The 21,031-nt window shown below is 38.7% G+C and overlaps 1 long non-coding RNA gene across 1 annotated transcript; it reads right to left on the reverse strand.

The window, feature by feature from the left end:
• Nucleotides 1-19,917: 19,917 nt before the first annotated feature.
• Nucleotides 19,918-21,029, reverse strand: LOC309622132. The gene is made up of 2 exons (XR_014240536.1): nt 20,835-21,029; nt 19,918-20,708 (listed from the first exon to the last, which is right to left on the reverse strand). It is a non-coding gene; the product is annotated as an uncharacterized lncRNA (long non-coding RNA).
• Between the last annotated feature and the right edge of the window lie 2 nt (nt 21,030-21,031).

The raw sequence follows: 21,031 nt of genomic DNA on the forward strand, positions 1-21,031 counted from the left end.
AATTCTTGTCCCAACCTACCCACAACCTTCTAATTTCAGGTGAACAGGAGTACTAAAATGCTGTGATAAGGTAGCAAAAAATAGGGAGCAGAATACTTAAATATCTTTTCTTCTTTTCTTGTTGTTATTGATGTTAAACTTCTGGCTTTGTTCTCTTCTTCCTGGTCCTTCTGGAGCCTTTGTTTGAAAGCATGAAAATGATTGTCATCTGGAACGATTCATGGCAGGCAGAGCTGAGCTTAGAGGGAAAACAAACGTATGATTAGCAAGTACATAAACATCCCTATCCAGACCTAACTCCCCTCCTCTGTAGAGCAGAGGAGGGGCGGTGCAGAGGAGTGAGGCAACCAAGAATTTCATTGAAGTATCTGGAGGATTCGCTGGGAAATTCTGTCCAATTTGCTGCAAACAAGTCAGACATTACAATCTAATTAAATTTAACCCTTTGTTGAAGATGCTCTAGTTGGCATTTCATTTCAAAGCATTTTCTTTTTTTTTTCTTCTATGAGCTTACGAAACGCCCTAATTTTAGGCACTGTATGGCTATCTAGTTTTGTCAGCTTGTTCACTTGGTATGTATTTATTTAGGATCTACTATACAACAAGTACTAGCAAATCAATGAAGAATTTGGCATGATCCCGCCACTGAGGGGCTGATAATCAATATGGGGAGAGAGACACAGAAGCTAATAAATACAGTCAAGTGTTTAGATGCATGCTCGATATCTGTATAGGCAGAGGTGAATTCAAGGGAAGCAGCTGTCAGTTCTACCTGGAAATCCCAGAAGTTTCATGCAAAGGGTGGTCTTAGAACCAAATCTTGAAAAATGAGCAAGTAGGGTGTTTGTCAGGCAGACAGATATTCACATCCTCCAGATATCTGTTGCTGGTTAGTTCCATGTGCAGTTAGATGATCAGCAAATCCTTAAGCCCATCCCATCCTCATACTATCTTGTAGTTGAGAATACTGTACCATCAGTGATCTTCAAAGTGAAACATGTGAACCCAGGGTGAGGGACATTGCAGATGATCCACTAAAATGTAGAAAAGAAATGCCACAACTTTAAAATTTTTATCTCATCCCTTTGAAATTTCTATTTTTGAGTTTTATGAAGTGCATATGAATGTCATTATATATGTTTATAATTTATAAATAAATATACGTATATTGGAGGTGCGTGGTGCAAATTTTTTACTGATGGAGTGCAGGATCCAAAAGCTTGTAGACCACCTGTATTTGTTATTCATCTATGAAGTGGTTGCAAATATCTTAGGTTTTGTCTTTTTTGTTCAATAGACTATTCCTCAGTGTCTAGACATTAATTTTTTTTTTTTTTTTTTTAGTAATAGTAGCACACTATTTTATGCCTCTACCAAGTTCCAGGTTCTGAATTAGGCACTTTGCATAAAGTACCTCGGTTAACTTTTAGAATTGTCCTAGTGAGACTGGGAAAACTGTCCCAGTTTGTGATTGAAAAAGTGAGGAACATAGAAGTTTAGTAATTTTCCTCCATATTAGAAGGTGGCAGACCCATGGTTGAAATTATATGTAGTCTGACTTAAATGCCAACATGCTGAACAATTAACAATTGCCTTTTCAAGGTCAATAAAAAGAAATTACTAACGTGCTTTCTTTGTTTTGTTGGAGATGATAGAAATTAAGTATTTATAACCTTTTACACTTATAATTTTACCATGAAAATGTATATTCCTGTGAGTAAATGTGAACTCTGATGCTTATTAGATTATTCAGCCTTTTATACTTGCATTTGATTTTTGAAAATGTATCTCTTCTTTGACCTGGAAAGAATTAGCCATCTCTAGTCATTTATCATAAATAGAAAATATTTATTTAGTACTTACTATATGTCAGACACTGTAAAAAAATATTTTCCCACAACAGCAAGCCTCCAGTTAAGTAACTACTTAGAGTAATAGCTAGTAGGTGATAAAGCCAAAATTCTAACCCAAGCAGTATCTTTGGCTTTGGAACCCATGCTGTTAACCGTTAGGCTGTGTTCCCTCCCCATAAAAAGGCATAAAGTTGCCTCAACAAGAATATTCATTGCAATGTTTTTTGCAGTAGTGAAAAACTGAAAGCAACCTTAATAGCCATCAACAATGTCCATCATTGTGTTCCATTCCCTGTGGTAATCCATGAGGAATGGAATACAGTAAATACTATGCAGCCAATAAAAATGCTAACTGTACAGTACTGGTTTCTTGGAGCCGCCATAACAAATTACCACATACTTGGTGACTTAAACAATAGGAATTTATTGTCTCACTGTTCTGGAGGTCAGAAGTCCAAAATCAAGGTATCATCAGGGTCAGACTCCCTCTGAAGGCTCTAGGAGAGAATCCTTCTTTGCCTCTTCCAGCTTCTGGTGACCCCAGGTGTTGCTTGGCTGGTAGCTGCATCCATCCAATCTTTATCTCATCTTCATATGGCCCCCTCCCTCTGTCTCTCTGTGTCCAAATCTCCCTCTCCTTTTACTCAGAAGGATGCCAGTCATTGGATTTAGGGCTCATCCTAAATCCAGGATGATTTCATCTCTAGACTCTTAACTCATTAAATTTGCAAAGACACCACTTCCCAATAAGGTCACTTTCTGAGGTTCCAGGTGGACATTAATCTGGGGGCGGGGGGACACTACTCAACTCACTATACTAATTTAAACCTATATTTATTGAAATACAAAATGATGTATTATTAAGTAAAAAAACCCATTAAATTGCAGCATGCCTAATATGATTTCATTATTATAAAAAGTATATGCTAACATGTGTGTATACATACATAGAAACGCGTGTAGAAGAGTATCCCCCAAAATGTTAATATTGATTATCTCTCTGTAGTAGGATTATGGATGATTTTTGCTTTTCTCTCTATCATTTTCTATACAGTCTGAATGCTTTGCTGTGAAGAAAAAATAATCAGAAAAACAATTTCTAATTTTTTAGAACATATCTATATTTGACTCAAAAATTCCCAAACACTTTAATGACAGAGTATGAAACCCTATTGGTCTAATACTTTTGATGCTTACAGAAAATCACTTGGGGGAAAATCATAAGAAAGGATTTTGCTTTTTGTTTGCACAGAAAAACACTTTATCAGCTCTTCCCATGTTCCTAACCTCAAGTCCTTTGTCATCTCCAACCGCACCCCATCGTATTGACTACAAAAAGCCTCTAAACCCAATTTTTTTACCTCTTCGTTGTAGTCACACATCTGTTTTGTTCGTCATAGAATTCTCAGATATTAGGCAAAGGGTTTTAAAAATCTTTCACAATGTGAAACAATATCCCTTTAATTTTTCCACGTGCAAGACCTCATCTTCCCACCAATATTGTGACTCAAAGAAAAGATTGTGTCACACTTCTTTGTCTTCTCATATTGTGGTTGCCTATCTCTGACTCATGGAAGTCAGCTAAGAAAATATGTGGTTATCTGAAAGACTAATTTCTCTCTATAAAGGTACCTTTTAAAGATAAATATTCCCTAATTGCCTAATGTCTTATGAGAAATTGAAATGCTTTTCTCAGTATACCTATCTTGTTTTGCTGCAAATCTGCTGCTTCTCTCAACATACTAGCTGCTGATTCATTACCGTCAGCTATTTGGATGGGATTGTTTCTCTACTTGTTATCTCTGCAGTCAGAGTTCCAATCCCTTGGGATGTCCAGACTATTTTTGTCATCACCTTTGCAATTTAGTTGCATGTTTTGCAACATGAAAAATACTTTGGGAGGCTCTTAAAATTGAGAATAATGTTGAGAATATCAAGAGATCTATATAGTCAAATTTACTATGAGGTCCTTACCAGGCTGAGCACTCTCTGAGGACGCAAACTGGGTTTTCTTCCTTCTTATACCCTCATGTTTGTAGCCAGTCTGGCCCATAGCACTCACTAAATGAGCTTGCTTATGTGGCTTCCAAGATGCTAGACTTCCCATCAGCCTCATTAAGCTGAAACTCAGAATATTCTTTTTCCATCAGGGATGGGCAGTGACAGTGCCTGGCAGAGCCCGAGGAGAAAAAAGGCCAGCAGATACTCCTTACCCTGCTTCTGAGTATGCAGATTTGTCCCTGGGATATAGGCCATGTCTTGACCCTCAGCTCTGGGCACACTTACTTTTAGGCTATGATTTAGAGATGCAAGAAAATGAGCAATGGGAGAAAGAGTTTCTTCAATGAATATGAAAAGGATTAAAGATCAAGGATATAGCACCAATTCCCTATCTATTCGACCCCAGTCATCAGCTAGGCAAAGCATGTAGAACAACCTCTCTGTCTCCATGCCCCACCCCTGCACATTCTTGAGAAGGACACTCTGTGTGGCCCCTGGGACCAGCAAACCCACCGCAGACACACCCAGACCATGTCCATGAATCCTACCAACATCTGGGACCCATGTTGTGATTGACTGTATTTAACTGTTATTTGGTGACTGTGTTTTGAGCGGGGAGGCTGAGGCTAGCTAGGGCTAAATGGACTCAGGTTTTCTGGAAATCAGGCACAAACACTGCATCCGATTTTTCCTGCAGAGATGGTGAGAAGCCCAGAGGAACTTTGGTTTACGGAATGGGGGCAGCTGCTGCCTCAATGCAAGAGGTAATTCCTTCAGCAGACGTAGTAAGGCAGAGTCTTACGTGTGGAGGAAATGTTCTATCCCTTTTCCCGACCATATAAAAGATTGAGTGCCAAAGCTGGTTGAATGTTCATTTTGTGATTACTGGCATGAGTGAGCTTGGTATTGTTTTAGCAATTGTCTCTCAGAAAAAGGAGGTAACATTGGTTAAAAAGGTCATTGGGTGGCTCCATTCAGAACAGCCCTCAGGATAATGTCAGGAGTAGAGCACACCTCCCTGTTAGAAGAATTAAAAAAAAAAAAAAAAAAAGAGGAAGAAGAAAGCAGTTGAGTCAGTTGGGATGCTGAATTACTGAACAACATTCTGCATAATTATTGGAGCAGGAAAGAAACGCCTGCGTAGTTTGCATCGTTTCTTGCTTCAAAAGAAAAGCTAAAGTTCCGATGCTGAATTACTGAACAACATTCTGTATAATTATTGGAGCAGGAAAGAAACGCCTGTGTTGTTTGCATCGTTTCTTGCTTCAAAAGAAAAGCTTAAAAAAAAAAACCCGATAAAGTCAGATGTAAAATTTCTGTTTCAAGACTCCCAGGTGACACTGATAGATTCCTGTTAAACAAAAAAGATGTTTTCTGAAAAATAAAATAAAATCTTACTGCAAAAATAGCAAAATTGCAAAGGAGGGAAGAAAAGTAACCTCAGATTTGAGAGAAATACCAATCTTCAAAGTCCATTATCCAAAGACATTGTACATCAATACTTGATTTGAATTATGGAGCTGGGTTGTACTTTCATTTACATGGTATTTCCCCAAGTAGCCAGATAATATCAATACCTTGCATTTATACGACGATCATCTTCCCAGATGGCTTCATTAAATTGTATGTTTTATGAGACCCACTTTCTGAAATGTGGTCATCTCTGAATGAGAATGATGTTCCCGGGTAACTCGGGGCAAGGGAAAAATCGTGTTTTGCATTCATGTGTCTATCAGTCCTCATAAAAATCTTTAGTTAGCAATCATTTCCTGAGCATCTGTGTGGGCAGAGCCCGAGACAAAGCTTTGTATGGTAACATACGGAAGATTAAAAGGTGTGGTCCCAACCCTCCAATACCTCAGACTCTATTAAAGGTAATTTTTCCATTTCACAAATGTGAAAACTTGAAGCCAGAGAAGTTTAGAGAATTGGCAGAGATCATATGGTATAATTTTCCAGAAGTGGTAATCCTTATTTCCAGGTTTGGATGTGAGTAGTTTTGATAATAACATCCAAAAATGTTTAAAATATCACAAAGATGTATTTAAGTGGAAAGGTTAAGGCTTGGATTTTACTTAAGGAAGAAAAGACCAGCACCAAAAAAAGAAAATGAAGAAGGGTCTCTTATGTCGTCAACATAGATTATAAATATTATTAAATATCTAGGACTGTGATAATTGCCTTGAGGGGACAAAAGAAAGGCAGAATTCCAACTGTAAAGAGCTTGGCTGACTTTGGAAGTAGACTATTGCCTATATGTGGTGGTTTCAAGGAAACAGGGAACCTGACTTAATTTGTTGGCTTAGTTCACTACCTTGTAAAATTGCAAGTTCCCCCAGGAGAAGTAACACATGAAGCCATGCCCAGCACAATGTTTGGCACATGACAATCACTCCATAAAGATTAGTAGGAAGTTACCTTGTGCGGATAAATTTATCATAGCCTTTCTTGAGAACTTAGGTTTTAATGAGTTAGTTAAAAGGGGGGGGTAGGGTGGTGAGTGGAGAGGGTAGGAGTAATGGGTACCAAAGGAGGGAAGAAGAAATAGTCAAGAGTGAAAAGAAAGCAGAAAAGAGAGCCTATGGGACTGGGAAAACCTTGTCTTCCTTATAATCTCTCTCAGGGACTTCACTGATGTATAGTGTACTGCATATCTGGAGATATGGGGATATAAGATTATTTATATAAAATACCTACAAGATCATACATCACAGTAGAAATTCCAGCTCTAATACTGATCTCCTTGGGATTTGGGGCAAGTTGCTTCACTTAGCTGGGTCTTAGATATCCTATCAGTTAAACAAGGGGATAGACTAAATGACCTCTAAGATAATTTTCTGTGTATAGAGTTCTGTTTTTCTACATAAATGAGAATATAGGACCATTTAGAACAAGAAGTAGGGGAGCGATTGTCCTGACGCTTACTGAGCTTGATGAAAGAAGGGATAATGTTAAAATCAAAGGTCTAGTGACCTTTTCTTAATGTACTACTACAGTCTGTTCAACACCTCAGTCTCCTGATCAAAATATATTGGATTCTATTCTGTCAACCTTAAAAGACCGTATCCAACTTCAGATGCATTTAGAATAATGGGTGATTTATCTTTGTTCTAGATTTCTGTATTTTTTTTTCTTTCCTGAGCTGAGATCTTCTTCAACGATGTCTAACTTGTGGTTCTCTCAGTAATAAAATTTAAAAAGTTTTTAGTTAAAAATAAAACTACAAATGTTAACTAAAAAAATGTTATGTATGAAACATTCTAAATTTCCAAAACTTTTCCCACAAAGTAAAGTTGCTAAATTATATTTTAAAATTATAAGTGCTAAAAGAATTCAGAGAGTATAAAATCATAAAGGTTATAGGTAATCAGGAGAAGCTTCAAAGTAGAAATAGGGCTGCAAGTTTGGCCTTGAGGACATTTAAGCCTGGAATTGTTGGAGGAAAAGGCTTTCTAGTTCTAAGAGTATCTTACAAAGAGCGGGACTTCTAAATGCAGGTCTAAGGGCCATTCTGGTCCAAGAAGTTTTCACTGATCATGACTACTAAAAAAAGTCGAGGGCAATGCAGTGAGTATGTCTGAAAACTAAATGTAAGCAATTTAGAGGACTCTTATTTTGAGACAGTGTCCTTCCTTCATTTGAGTGTTAACATACCCTTTTGTAAAATGATAGTCGTTGTGGATGTTTTTATTTTGTGAAATAATGGTGTCAAATTTGGCCTCCATGGGACGGTCTCTCTCTTTCCCTTTGAAATTTTACTGACCCATGAAATCCAAAGATCTGGGCACCACCAGTTAGGTGAGCATTTCCTGACATTGGACCTTTCCTATAGCCTTCCCCCATGTAAGCCAAGAGGTTGAGGACAGCTTTCCAGCAGGGGTGAGGACCATTGTGTCTTAGGATTTTATTTCCCTGTTCCTGTGATGTTGTCCTGGCAGTAAATGCTGTGCAGCCTTAGCCATGACGCTGATAGAGTTAAGCTCGTTATGCTGGACCTATGATGTGTCCCAGGCCTTTCAATGACATAGCAACCTAGAAAACACCAGCTGCTTTGTTGACTTTTACTTTATTTTAGAGCTCCATGCCACACTGGCAGCAGAAGCGCTGCCAGCCTGTTTACCAAAGTCCCTGCTTTGTACTGATTAAATAAAAGCACTCTTTCACAACTCTTCCTCATTCCGTTGATGGAACGCCTGATCCTTGGATTTCTGCTTTAGTACAGGCATGCAGAATTCCTTCCTCAGAAGCCACTCTTAGGTATTTAAAAGGCCCCTTGACTCCAACATACAGGGGGGGACCACCCCTCTAAGCCACCACGTAAACACTGATTCCCCTCTGGAGGAAACACACGTGGGGACACACTGTTCTAGTACAAAGCTTTATGGTTTTCCATTTCCACAGCTATCCCTGTGTCTCCTGGCCCCTTGCTAAGGAGCACATATAAGGAAATTTTTAATGGTGATCCTAGGGCTGGAGCTATAAAAAAAAGCTAATGAACTTTCTATATTCTAATAGATGTTTTGTTATATATTTTAATATTTATATTTTATTATATGTTTAATAGGTAGCAAATTTTATACATGTTTTTATCAGCTCACTGTGATCTTTGAGCTATTATGGGGGAAAAAGATCTTAGAAACACAAACTCTGATTTCATGTTTCTCAATTCAAAGATGAAGGAAAACTAAGGCCCAGATTAGGTAGTGACTAGCTCAAGGTCACCCAGCTATTCAGCTGAAGTGCAAGGACTTGAAGTTGATCTAGTGCTCTGTCTCCTACCTTCCTCCAATACCCCATTGGAACTGAAATCATTGCAATAGCCACTGCCAAGTACTTAACAATGGATATTTGATGGTGGTCCTTTAAGTCTGTACCAGGGTGGTTTTCAGTTTTTCCCTTCATCAGCACAGGAAGGCAAGGACATCGCACAGACTCTAATATTTCATGCTAGCTCTGGATTCCCTTGGTTTTATATTTCTGACTCTTCCCTCAGTTTCTTGTAGGGCTTTATGATTTAATTTAATTTCAGCTTATGGCTAGCTTTGGTACCCAGAAGAGTGGTAATTTGTCCTTTAAATTATTCACCCAGGGGAGTCAGTGTTCTTAGAAAGTGACGGCGGGAAGAACCCAGAAGCTTTGTCCCCTCAGAGGGATACACAACACACACTGATACCTCACTCACTTGTTCTCCCGCCACAGTACCTTATCTCCTGTGTCCAGCCCCAGTTCCTATAATATTTTGTATTTCTGCAGAGCTTTTCACATTCACAAATAAAGCAATTTAGACAGTATTTACACACTGACTAGCGACTAATTATACACGTACAAGCACTGCAATCATTCTGGACAAGCAGCATTCCTCTACATGAAGTTCCCTGTAGGAACGTGTCTGAGAGTTATTTGTGGAGAGAAATTTGGGGCAACACTCTTGGCTCCTACATTCAACTGTTCAACGTAGCGGAGTTTATATAATCTAAGATGCACCTCTGGACTGTGCATCTCAGAGCTGAGCCAGGGGCTAGAAGGTTTACAAAAGAAGAGAAAAAAATGGGTGACTGTGAGCCTAGAGGATCTTATGAAAATTGCTGATGAAACCAGGAAAACAGCTCACAAAGAACACATGGTGTTATAAAGTCACCTGCCAGGGTGTTTGGTACAGATATACAGGTGCTGTTTTACGCAGCACCGGAGTACAGGATGGAGGTAATCATTGTAGTTTTCAGTTAAAAGGATAAGAGCTGAATAATATTAAGAGCTACCATTTAATGAGTGCCTAACCTGTACTAAATTCTTCCCACGTATTCTTTCATCTAATCCCACTGGCATCCCCATGTGTCACATAAAATTTACTAAATTTTACAAAGAAGTAAAATCACATACTTCAGATTACCTGGATAGCTAGTAAGGGAGAGCGGGAATTTAAGCCACGTCTGTCTGACCATGCCGTTATACCTTCTGCACCCTAAGAGGGATGACAAGAGGCAAATACCTAGTGTGTATGTGTATATGTGGAAGTGCATTATGCACACAGAAGAAGGAAAGGATTGGTAGCATTCCATTTATAGGGACGCTAAGAAAAGAAATTAAACATTTTCAAAGTTTAAGTTTTGGCAATAGAGTGGGGTAGGAGCAATGGAAGTGCTCCTAATAAACTGATTTGGGTTCAGAGGGTCTTCTCTGATGAATCCAAACAGAAAATAGACAAGCAGTCATGTTCAAAGACTAAACAACCACGTAAGTCTGTAAGAATGTTACATGTTAATGTCCAGAATGAAGGGAGCTATGTGAAACATATGAAGTCATCAAAAAGGACTTGTCCGCTTATGTGGAGGAGGAAAAGCAAGTGACAGATGCCTTTGCTGCATGATGCTTGGTCTCTGTTTGCTGGGCTCTGCTAATCTGGTATGGTGTTTTAAAATCTTGTCTGCAAATCTGACACTGCTCTCATTGAGAGGTGGAATCTATGTCTCCTCTCTCTGAATCTGGGCCAACCCTAGTGAGCAGTTGACCAGCTGAGTATGGCAGAAGTGATACCCTGTGACTGAAAGGTGATACAGCTGCTACCTGGTTGGATACACAGCAATGAATAACCGGAATACCTGGTGAGGATGCCAGACCCAAGCGTATCACCCTAAGGAAAGAACCCATTGGCTGAAGAGAAGCATTTCCCCTTGGGAGACCAAAGGGTTAGGAGCAAAGAGAAAAGTCAAAGTATGAGAACTCTCAGGTCTAAGAAGGCAAGTAGAAGTGAAAAGTACAAATAAGTCACAGAGTCAGGCTGAAAACAGGTCAGACTGTAGAGTGCAAGCACTCAGGGTGAAGTTATGAACAATACAAATGTATGTGGTTCAGGACTGAGGTGGTGAGTCACAGATGGCCCAGAAAGGTGCCCATGATTTAAGGAGCCTGGTAGACCCAGACATTTACAGTGTTAAAAGAGAAAAGGAAGAAAGCAGAACTGCTTATCTGCTTTAATTCCTACGTTTTCTCCAGCTGAAAGACTGTCAGATAGGGAAGGAATGTGTAAGAATCTGTAGGTGCTGACTGTTCAAAATGCATACACATTTCATGACATTCATGATGAGGTGCATTTCTTAGACACTGAAAGAACTTCGGGATAAAACAGAGGAATTCCTGTCAATAATTTTTGAAGAATCCTGAGAATTAGGGAAGACTGAAAATGGACAATGTCTTCTTCTCAAAACAGAGGTGAATCCTGTGAACTCCGGAGATGGGCTTGACATCTGAGACCAATTATTAAGGAGATGATTTGTAAGCCTTTGGCAAAGAAAACAGCATAAATTAGTGAGGATGAAGTGCTTAGCTTGAATTTCTACATCAATTTACCAACCTCTAACGATAGCACTCTGAATGTGAGTTGGGTGTACAGTAGGCAGAGTTCTCTCTGATGAATGGATTTATGTCAACTAAAAGGCAGGGCTCTCTCTAGAGCCCACCACAGGCCTCTGGGCTTGGCGCTGTACTACACAAATTGTTTACTATGGACTTGGAATAAGATTATGATAGCATGATGGCATGCAGATACAGGCTGTAGGTAACACAAAGCTGAAAGGCATTATGTTAAATGGTGGAATTTGTACCCCAGAGATCTTTATAGGTAGTAACTATGATCATGGTTTAAGAAGAAGAAATTCAACCCTTTTGAATTATAAACACTTTCGTTTAGGCATCCACCCCTCACCTTCAATGGACAAGGTAGAAACATCCAAAACAGCCCCAATTCTACTCACAACTATAAAAGAAAAAGATAAAGAAAATGTGGTTTCTGCACATGGAAAGGATTTAAGAGTTATTTAAATTTAACAACTCAATACAACTTAATAGTGGGATGTAGCTGCCAAAAAATGCTACTGTGATAGAACATTGTGTTAAAAGAAGTATCCAAAACAAGGGGTGTGAGGCTGCAACTCTGGTGTTTGTTCTGGAAGTAGCCCTATGGCAGGTAAATTGACAGACTGAAGTATGTCCAGAAGAAAGCAACAGTTATAGAAGGGGGCAGAGAAACTGTGCTATGGAAAATGAGTAAAGAAACAGTATATTTAGCCAGGACAAGAATCTGTGGGGAGTGTGGAGTGGAAGGAGAATAGAACAATTTAAAACTGTCACATGGAAGGGAATCAAGAGGTGGGAGCCATAAAGAATCCGAGTCCAGTTGAACCCCAGGAGGAACTCTCTCATACCTGGAGCTGTGTGTGCAAAGATGAAGAGGTGAGAAAGTCCCAATCCTGGAGACATTCGATAGAAATAAGGCCATTTGTCAAGATGTATATCAAAGTCATTAATAATAATACCCACAAAACTATGATCTTTTATGACTTTATCAGATATATTCCTTACAACAGGAAGTCTTGGGTTGGCCAAAAAGTTCGTTCGGGTTTTCCGTACCATCTTCTGGAAAAACCCGAACGAACTTTTTGGCCAACCAGTGCTTTAATGATGAGGAAATGGAGGATCAGAGAAGCCAAGCAACTTGCCAAAGAATACCCAGCTGGTGATAGCGAGCAGAGACCAGAACGTAGATACGCCTGCTTCTAAAGAGTGTTCACCCTTTTCCACTAGTACAGGCTTCCTCAAAGAAAACTGAGCTCTAGCAGAGGATCAATCTTTAAAATCACAGAGGAGCTATGAGATCTACTGGAGCTAAGGTGTCCAATAAAACCTCTGAGAATATTAAGCATCACCAGGACTCTCCAGGCCATCACTGAGCAACATATACTATTTCTCAGTTTGGAATATCTTTTCTACTGATGGTTCTGTCATACTTCAATACTAAAATTAATTTTATGAATCTAAGATCTGTTTCTGAAAAGTCTTAAGTTCTTTTAATTTTCTGTCATCATTATTAAAGCATTAATTCCTAGCCTTAAAGAAAAAGCAATGCTTCTCAAATTCCAAAGGAACTAAATTTAATTTTTTTAATTAAAACAATTTATCAAAGTATAGTTGATTTATCATATTGTGTTAGTTTCAGGTGTACAGAAAGTGATTCAGTTATATATATATATTTTTTTCAGATTATTTTCAATTATAGGTTATTACAAGATGGTGAATAGAGTTCCCTGTGCTCTACAGTAGGTCCTTGTTGCTTATCTATTTTATATATAGTAGTGTGTATCTGTTAATCCCATACTCCTAATTTATCCCTCTCCTCCCTTTCCCCTTTGAATTTAAAATCATTTCAAATAATTTATTTCTATGGAAAAATATTTCGATAGTTCCTGTTTTGGGGAAATCTAAATCCCAAAAGGAATCTAAATTCAAGCCCTTGACTTTCTATAGGTGTGTTTTGTGTCTATTACATCACCTACCTTATACATATTTCTTTTGGGAAATTTTAAACTATTTAATCATTTGTGTCCTCCACCTGTTATCAGATAAAATCCTCTGCTTTTATATATATGTAACTGGCAAGTCAGAGGAAATTCTCTGCTACATTTTTCAGCCCCTTATAAAAGCAATATACACTTTTAGACAACTGTGAGTCTAGCTTAAGTTCAATAAGAGCTTAGAATACACCTATTCCCTTCGGGAGAGTGAAAGCTGTATAAGCCCCTCATGTGTGATTCAGTTTGAATGAAGGAGCGTTGCAGAGCTGGAACGACAGTGTGGTGAATTAGCAGGAGAGAAATCCCTGAGAGAGCACCTTGCTATGTTTTTTGACCTCAGATTGTATGGGCCCTTGCAATAATTAATAGCTAGTGTCGCCTCTTTTTTCTTGGTCTCTATCATTGCCTCTCTGACAAATAGTTTATAGTCTATAATCTTTCCAGTTGTCTTCTAGCCCTGATGTTTTATACCTCAGTGACTTTGTCTCAGAGTTGTATTTTGCATTTGCTTCCTCATCCATGGTGACCTTGTTTGGGCTTTGTTTAGTTTATTTGTTGCCTGATGATACATACCAAGCCTTACAGGGACCATTTGACTTTATATACATTGACTAAAGTCAATTTATTGACTTTAGTCATCACTGCTTCCTAACAGACCCGAAAAACGTCCTGAAAGGGTTACACCAAGGTCAGTACTAAATGGTGAATACCCTTCTCATTGCCCTGTTCTTTCAGAATATTGGGGGTTCAACCTGTCCTGTTCCCCATCCTGCCCACCTCTTTGACCACATTTTTTTTTTTTTTTTTTTCTGTAGCCAGCATTGATCATCACATCACTAATCATCACGGATTGAAGCAGTGCAACCATGAGAATTCAGGTTAGTTTGCCGGCTGGTGACTAGACTGATTTATAAGCGCCTCTGTCATTCCTCTTTTCTTCCAGTTTGTTTGAATGTGGTATGGAGCTAGCCACCAATTAAAAAAAAATTACAATTAAGCTAAGGTCAGTAATTGCAGTAGACATTGAATGAGTTTACATGCAAGAAGATAAGCATCCCTATTATGAAATCACCTCACATTTGTAACTATTATCGAATAGTGGGTGATCTCAGTGTACAGAGTTATGAAATGATAAATAACTTATATTGAGTATTCTGGGCATATTATTAAGAAAATGTACAAAAGCTTTACCTACAAATATACCAAGAATGATCTATTATTGTCTCAGAGTCTGTTAAGCTAATACAGTAGAAAAAATGTCTTTTACATGATCTAAAAGATGTAAAGCATGGTCCTGAGATCAAGATGAATTCTATTTAAAAAAAAAAAAAAGAGCACAGGATTAGGAATCAAAGATCTGATTGCTCTTCTGACCCAACTAAAAATAAACCTTGGGCAAGTCCTTTCCCTCTGTGAGCCTCCTGGTCTCCTCCCAGCGCTGACAAAGGATGTAAGAAGATCCTGAAACAGTCTCACAAAGAGAACAGACATGTGGCTGGGGTGTGGGGAGGAGGGTAGGGAAGGGAAGGCCTGGGAGTGTGGGATGAACAGGTGCACACTATTATATAGAGGATGGATACACAACAAGGTCCCACCATAGAGCACAGGGAACTCTATGCAATATCCTGGGATAAACCATCATGGAAAAGAAGATGGAAAAGAATAGATATACGTATGTAACTGAGTCACTTTGCTGTCCAGAAGAAAGTAACACAGTATTGTCAATCAACTGTACTTCAATAAAATAAAAAAAAAAAAGAAGATCCTGCACTCAGAGTAGAGTAAAAGCCCCCTTTCCCTGGCAGAGCCTCCTCCATTCCCGCGGCCGGCTACCCCAGGCTCTTGTGACCCCAGCAATTAGGCTGTGTGTCCACCAAGAGTTCATTGTGATTGTTACCAGTTGTGTTGTTGAAATTACATAAAGTGATACAAAATTTGTAATTTGATGAAATGAAAATATGAAAGGGGTGGTTTTTGTTTCCTATGACAAATAAGTTGAAAGCTCTGGATACTTGGTTAAGGTGAGTGTTACTAAAGAAACTTCTAGATGTATTAGATGTGGGCTTGGTATTTGGAAAAGGCTGGAAGAACATTTAGAAGGGTTCAATTCACAGGCATTTTGGACCCTATCCGTTCTAAGACCACTTTAAACAAAACTAAAGACAGGAAGTTTTTGTATTTACTGGGGTGGAGTGAATTTGGCATGCAAACTTGCCTGAAGGCCAGCTTCTGGCTACATTTCCACAGGTACTTATTTCGTACCTTTGAATTTCCCACTGCTCCGCTCATTTCTGCCTGTGGGTGGGGAGTGGGATTACTTCACAGGGTCAAAGGTGCTGTTCTTTGGGATCCTGCCTTTTCAATGTGAGGTCTCTGAAGCCAAAAGTTCGCAGCCAAGATGTTACATTGTCTCTTGTCTGAAAAGTCTGCCAAAACAGAATTTCAGTTTTTCCCAATCAGCAAATAATTTCAGGGCAAGAGTGGCTTCCTTGCTCTGCTTACTTGCCTGGGGTCCCATTTCCCCTTAGATTTCAGCCTGCTAATTCCTCTTGATCTTTTCGGATGTCTGATGCTTTCAAGGTCCTACTTAAAATACATTCCAACAAACACTGTTTCCAGCGGGAAGCTTTTTCTTTATAACCTGGCCCACCTTTATGTGCTATATAGACTTTCTTATAGGTCACCTACTCATGATTCTTGCTGAGAAACCAAACTGCCTTCTGAAATGGGCATGTCCCTCTGGAAGAGGCTGGTGCCAAGTCTGAAAGCTTAGAATGCCATAACTCAAACTTTTTCCTAAAGTAAAACTAAAACCACTGGGCTCCTCTGCATTACAGAATTCTGTCTCCAACATGCTAAGAGAACCAATAAATTTTAGATGGACACATTGGTGGATAGATAATGATTTTGCCTCTATTTCTTGATGTTTTTTCTTACCTTGTCAGTATTTTGAGGCAGGTAAATTTACATAAATCATCTAATCAGTGCTTCCCAGTAAAACGTCATGTGATGATAGAAGTGTCCTATAATCTGCACTGTCCATCACGTGGGTTATTGCACTCTTGAGATGTGGCTAGTGTAACTGAGGACCTGAATTTTTATTTTATTTTAATTAATTTAAATAGATGCATGTGTCTAGTGCCTGCTGTATTAGACAGTACAGATTCTAAGACAAATTTCTTTCTGCTCCTTCAGGATAAACACTTGTTATATAAGAAGGCTACATAAAAATAGTTTTCTGATCAGTCTTCTCTCCAGATGCTACGTAGTTCATGAAAGCAAAATAGTAGCAACCACTATTGACATAAAACAAATAACAAACACAACAAAATTTTAATTAACCCAACAAATATTTATTGAACTTGTATTACAATACAAACCAGGCACCATCCTAGGCACTGAAAAGTGTGCCATATGCCCTAAGAGCCTGCTTTCTATGTAGATGATGATGGATTGATTGATGACAGAGGATTTTATAAACAGCTTTCACTGTAAAATGCAACGTCAATACTTCAACTTCCCCTAAACATATTAGAGAGGGATGTTTATTTGACAATATATAAACATAGCCAACCACTAGCTCTGTGAGATGCTCCAAAGGGGGGGGGGGAAACAAATGTTTCATGGAACAAATTGTGTCCTGGAATATTACAGGGTCGCAAAATTCCCATATTGACAATATCTGTTTAATTTTTTCTAATCCAGTGCTTACCAAATATGAGCACAGAATCCTATTTTTCTCCACAAATTCCTGTTAATATTAATTCTACGGAATACATTTTGGGAATTGGAGATTTATGCTAAGGAATTTTACAAGGCATAAATAAGCAAAAACTCTGGATAACCTATGATAGCTTTTTTCAAAGTAGTGTTTGCAGATCTTTAGAAGACATGAGTACATTCTCAGTGGTCCATAAATTTACTGGAGAATTTTTAAATGATGTGATTTTAATTACATGACAACCATCAAATATTAATACAAGCATGTTGTGAATCATGTTGATAAACACGTTCCAGCAGAGCACTGCTACATGATTTCTCTTAAGATTGGATTCTAATTGTCTTACATTGATTAAAAAACAACAGAGATGGATTTAAATTATCATTCGCTCTAAATGAAGGCCAAATAATGGTAGGGTTGACTGTACAAATAAAGGTTCAATAAAGAGAACTAGTGAAAGAATTGGGCCATCACATGATAAACAGTAATAACAGCATGTTTTATTTCAAAATAATTCATTCTGTAGCAGCTACTTCAGTCTTTATTGAAATGCTTCAGTTTCAAGAAACACCTTTCACATTACTATAATTTGAAGCTTACTTATTTTATGCTTTTGTTCATATTTATTTTGCAAATGTTTTGGTTTATAGAAGTAGGAGTTAAGCCTAAGGATTTTCTACCTAGTTTTATGTTTAGAACATTATAATTTTTGTAGGTTTAAGTAATATTATCAAAATGATTGAAGTCAAAACTAGGGTTACATACAAATTAGTTGTGTGTGAAAACACTGTTGTAGGATATTTCTGTTACAGTTCTGAATGCATCATATAGCATTCTTAAATATTTAGTCAATATTTAAAATTGGTTTGCATTCCATGGTTATGCATCATCTGTTAAATTTGCTGTGTGCCCAGGGAAGGTCTGGAAAGTATTAAAATCTCATCATAGATAATCATAAGTTGACTGTGTTTAATATCACTGCAGATAAAAATAGCTTTATTGAACTATTCAAATACAGCAATGTCAGGTTTTGTGGATTTTTTTCCTCTTGATCTCTATTGTCTTTTAAAAAAAATTCCATACACAGCATACACACTATGCAAGGCATGCCTTCAACTACCACCTGCAGGTCAAGGATTCCAGATATCTATTTCTATCCGTTTGCTCACCTGAATTCCATATGCACGTTTCCAGTACTCTATTAGACATTTTTACCTAAATGTTCCACAAGTATTTCAAACTCGTTCAACCCCAGATTCGATTCCTGTGTTCTTGTTCTAGATCAGTGGTGTTCACTTCCACTCAGTCTATCAAACTCGAAACTCTGAAGTCATCTTCCACTTCTTTCTTGTCCTCACCCTCATGTCAGTGGTCAGCAAGTCCTGCCAATTCTCTTTGAACCCTCACCATTGTCTTAGTTCAGGCTTGTACCATCTCTCAGATGATGATTGCAATAGCTGCCTACGTAGATCCCCTGATGCACCAGTTACCTTCAGTGCCAATCTAGCTTAAAATAGGAAGAACGTATCTGATCTCAATGACAGTCCTCAGTTGACTTGTTTCTGCCTACATGAGCTGGCCTAGCTTCATTTACTGAGACTTCTGCCTTAAAAGGCTGTGAATTTAATGAAGGCGAGGGCTCTGTCTTGTTCATTTTTATTTCTCAGTGTTTTACAAAGTTTTTAGCATGCAACTGGCGCTACACGTAGTTGAATGTTGACAGGGCACTAGTGAGTGGCTAAAAGCACAGGTTGTAGAATCAGACAGATCTAGGTTTAATTTCTCTCCTCTGCCACTTAGTTGCCAAGTGACCCTGGGCAAATTAACTTTAAGACAGTGATTCTCAACTCTGGCTTCATATTAGGATTACACAAGGGATTTATTAAACGGGCCCAGGCCCCCTCTTCAGTCCAATCAAATCAGAATGTATGGAGAGTGAGGCTCAGGCACTAGAAATTGTAATAGATCCACAGGTGATCGTGACATGCAGCCAGGGTGAGAATCGCTGCTCTTAGCCTTAATTTCTCATCTACTATATAGTAACTGTTTTGAAGGGGTTTTGAGCATGTGAAATGAAACGGAATTTAGCATAGTGCCTGGCACATAGTAAGCCATGAAATTAACACACAACCTCAATATGTAACCTTCTTCTTAATGGCTACCCACTAGCTGCTTTGCCTTCCTTTCAGTTCCTGGAATGTTCCAAGATTTTGCAGCTTTAGTGCCTTCACACTTGCTCTTCACCCTGCTCTTAGAAGATCTCTATCTTCAAGTCACACCTGAAGTCGTACCCAGTCCCCTTTCACAGTATGGAGATGTTCATCATCTTTGTAGCACTTGTCTCAATTTGAAATTATACACTAATTTAACTATTTACTGTGTGTTTCCTCAACTGTACTGCAGACTTCACAAGGCAGAAAAAGTTTTGTTTTCCTCCTGAGGTCCAGTGCCAAGTACCTGGGATGTGCATGATGTTCAGGTGATAGTTGTTGAGGGATGAATGGATTAATAAATGATCCATCCCGTAATCTCAAAAAGGCAAAAATCCTTGACTTTTTGTGTCCTACAACTATATGTATTCCTACATCAAAACCCCACCAAAACTAGTACTAGAGTCTCTAGTGTTTTGGGTTCTAGGTACTGACTAGGAAAACTCCAGATGCTTTTAATTCGGGTAAGCCTTCCAAGTCCAAGGTTCTTAGAGGCTTAGTCATCAACCCTTGGACAATCATTAATGTTAGTCTAACAATATCTCACTTCAACAAGGCAAATAAACTTTTGTGGGTGTTTGTGTTAGCTAAGTAAAAAGGTTTTTGTTTTCTAGTTTACCTTTTGTCCCATTCAGTTGGGAAACCAAACAACATGTAAGGTTAACAGAAAAAACTTTTTTCTGAAGTCACAGAATTAGCAAATCATTGTTGATACTTTTGCCTATGAAGAGAACCTTAGAAATAATCTAGACCAATCCTTCATTTTACAAATAAGAACAAAAAAGCCTAGAGAAATCAATTTATTGGACATGATTATGCACTTGCTGTCACAGCGCCAGGTTTCAATCCTTCACCAGCGTTCTCTCAGCCATATTACACCAGCTTCAAAGTAACCCAAAGTTATTCTGATTTCTCAGCGTTCTTCATCAATTTACACTCTGGCATCAAGTAATTTGTGATTTTCATGTTTCCATGATAATAACAAATATCTAGTCCAAATTCATGAGTGTGACATTCAGATCTCATGTCTCAATACATCTGTCCACGCTCCAGGCTCCACCATCTATTTCATGTTTTTCCATCTCTGAGCTCCCAGAGAATGTACAGCTTCATCATATCTGCCTCCTTATCATGCATGAAAACTGTTCCCAAACTTAATCAGAAGACGGTGGCTCTCTGTATTTCTCCTGAGGACTTTGTATTCTGCCTCATACTGAAGTAGGAATGACTGCGTTGGATGGAAGAACCTTAGGAACTGGGGGCCCCACAGTTCTTGCTTTTTAGGTCTTGTCCCTCCTTGCAATCAGTAAATATTTAAACTAAAACAAAGGTCTCTCCAGCCTAAAATCTTCCACAAGGATTTCACTGAAGGCAATTTTGAAGTGTTTGAAAAAGCTGGGTTAGAGGAGGCAAGACCTGATGAACAGGACTCATGTTGCTGTAAAGAGAACAATGATGTCAGGACATTTTGAAGTTATTGTCTCTTTTCTGGGTGCTTTTCTCCTTTCTTTTTAAAATTCCTCCTCCATTCAGTATAATCCACCCACATCCCTTTTTTTACTGGTAGTGTGAAAACCTACAGGAGAGAAATTTAAGACCTTTAGGAAACATTAGAGAAAACAAGAAAGGCCATATAAATACTTGCTTAGATGCATTTTGTTGCAAATTTAATTTCTCCTTCAATTTTCATTAATAAATGTACCAGTAAAAACGACGACTGCCCGGTCAGCAAACAACAGCAGATCTAGCAGCCTTTCACCACTCGACAGTCCACGCCTACAGCCCGCCGCTACCCTCGCGGAGACCGGAAGTCCTTTTGCCCCGGCTCGCAGGCCCACCACCTGGCGCCGTTGGGAACCGGAAGTTGTTCTGCCCCGATCGTCCGAGCGTGTCCGCGTC

This window comes from Balaenoptera borealis (assembly GCF_965194805.1).
Source record: "Balaenoptera borealis genome assembly, contig: HAP1_SCAFFOLD_1608, whole genome shotgun sequence".
Classification (NCBI taxonomy): domain Eukaryota; kingdom Metazoa; phylum Chordata; class Mammalia; order Artiodactyla; family Balaenopteridae; genus Balaenoptera; species Balaenoptera borealis.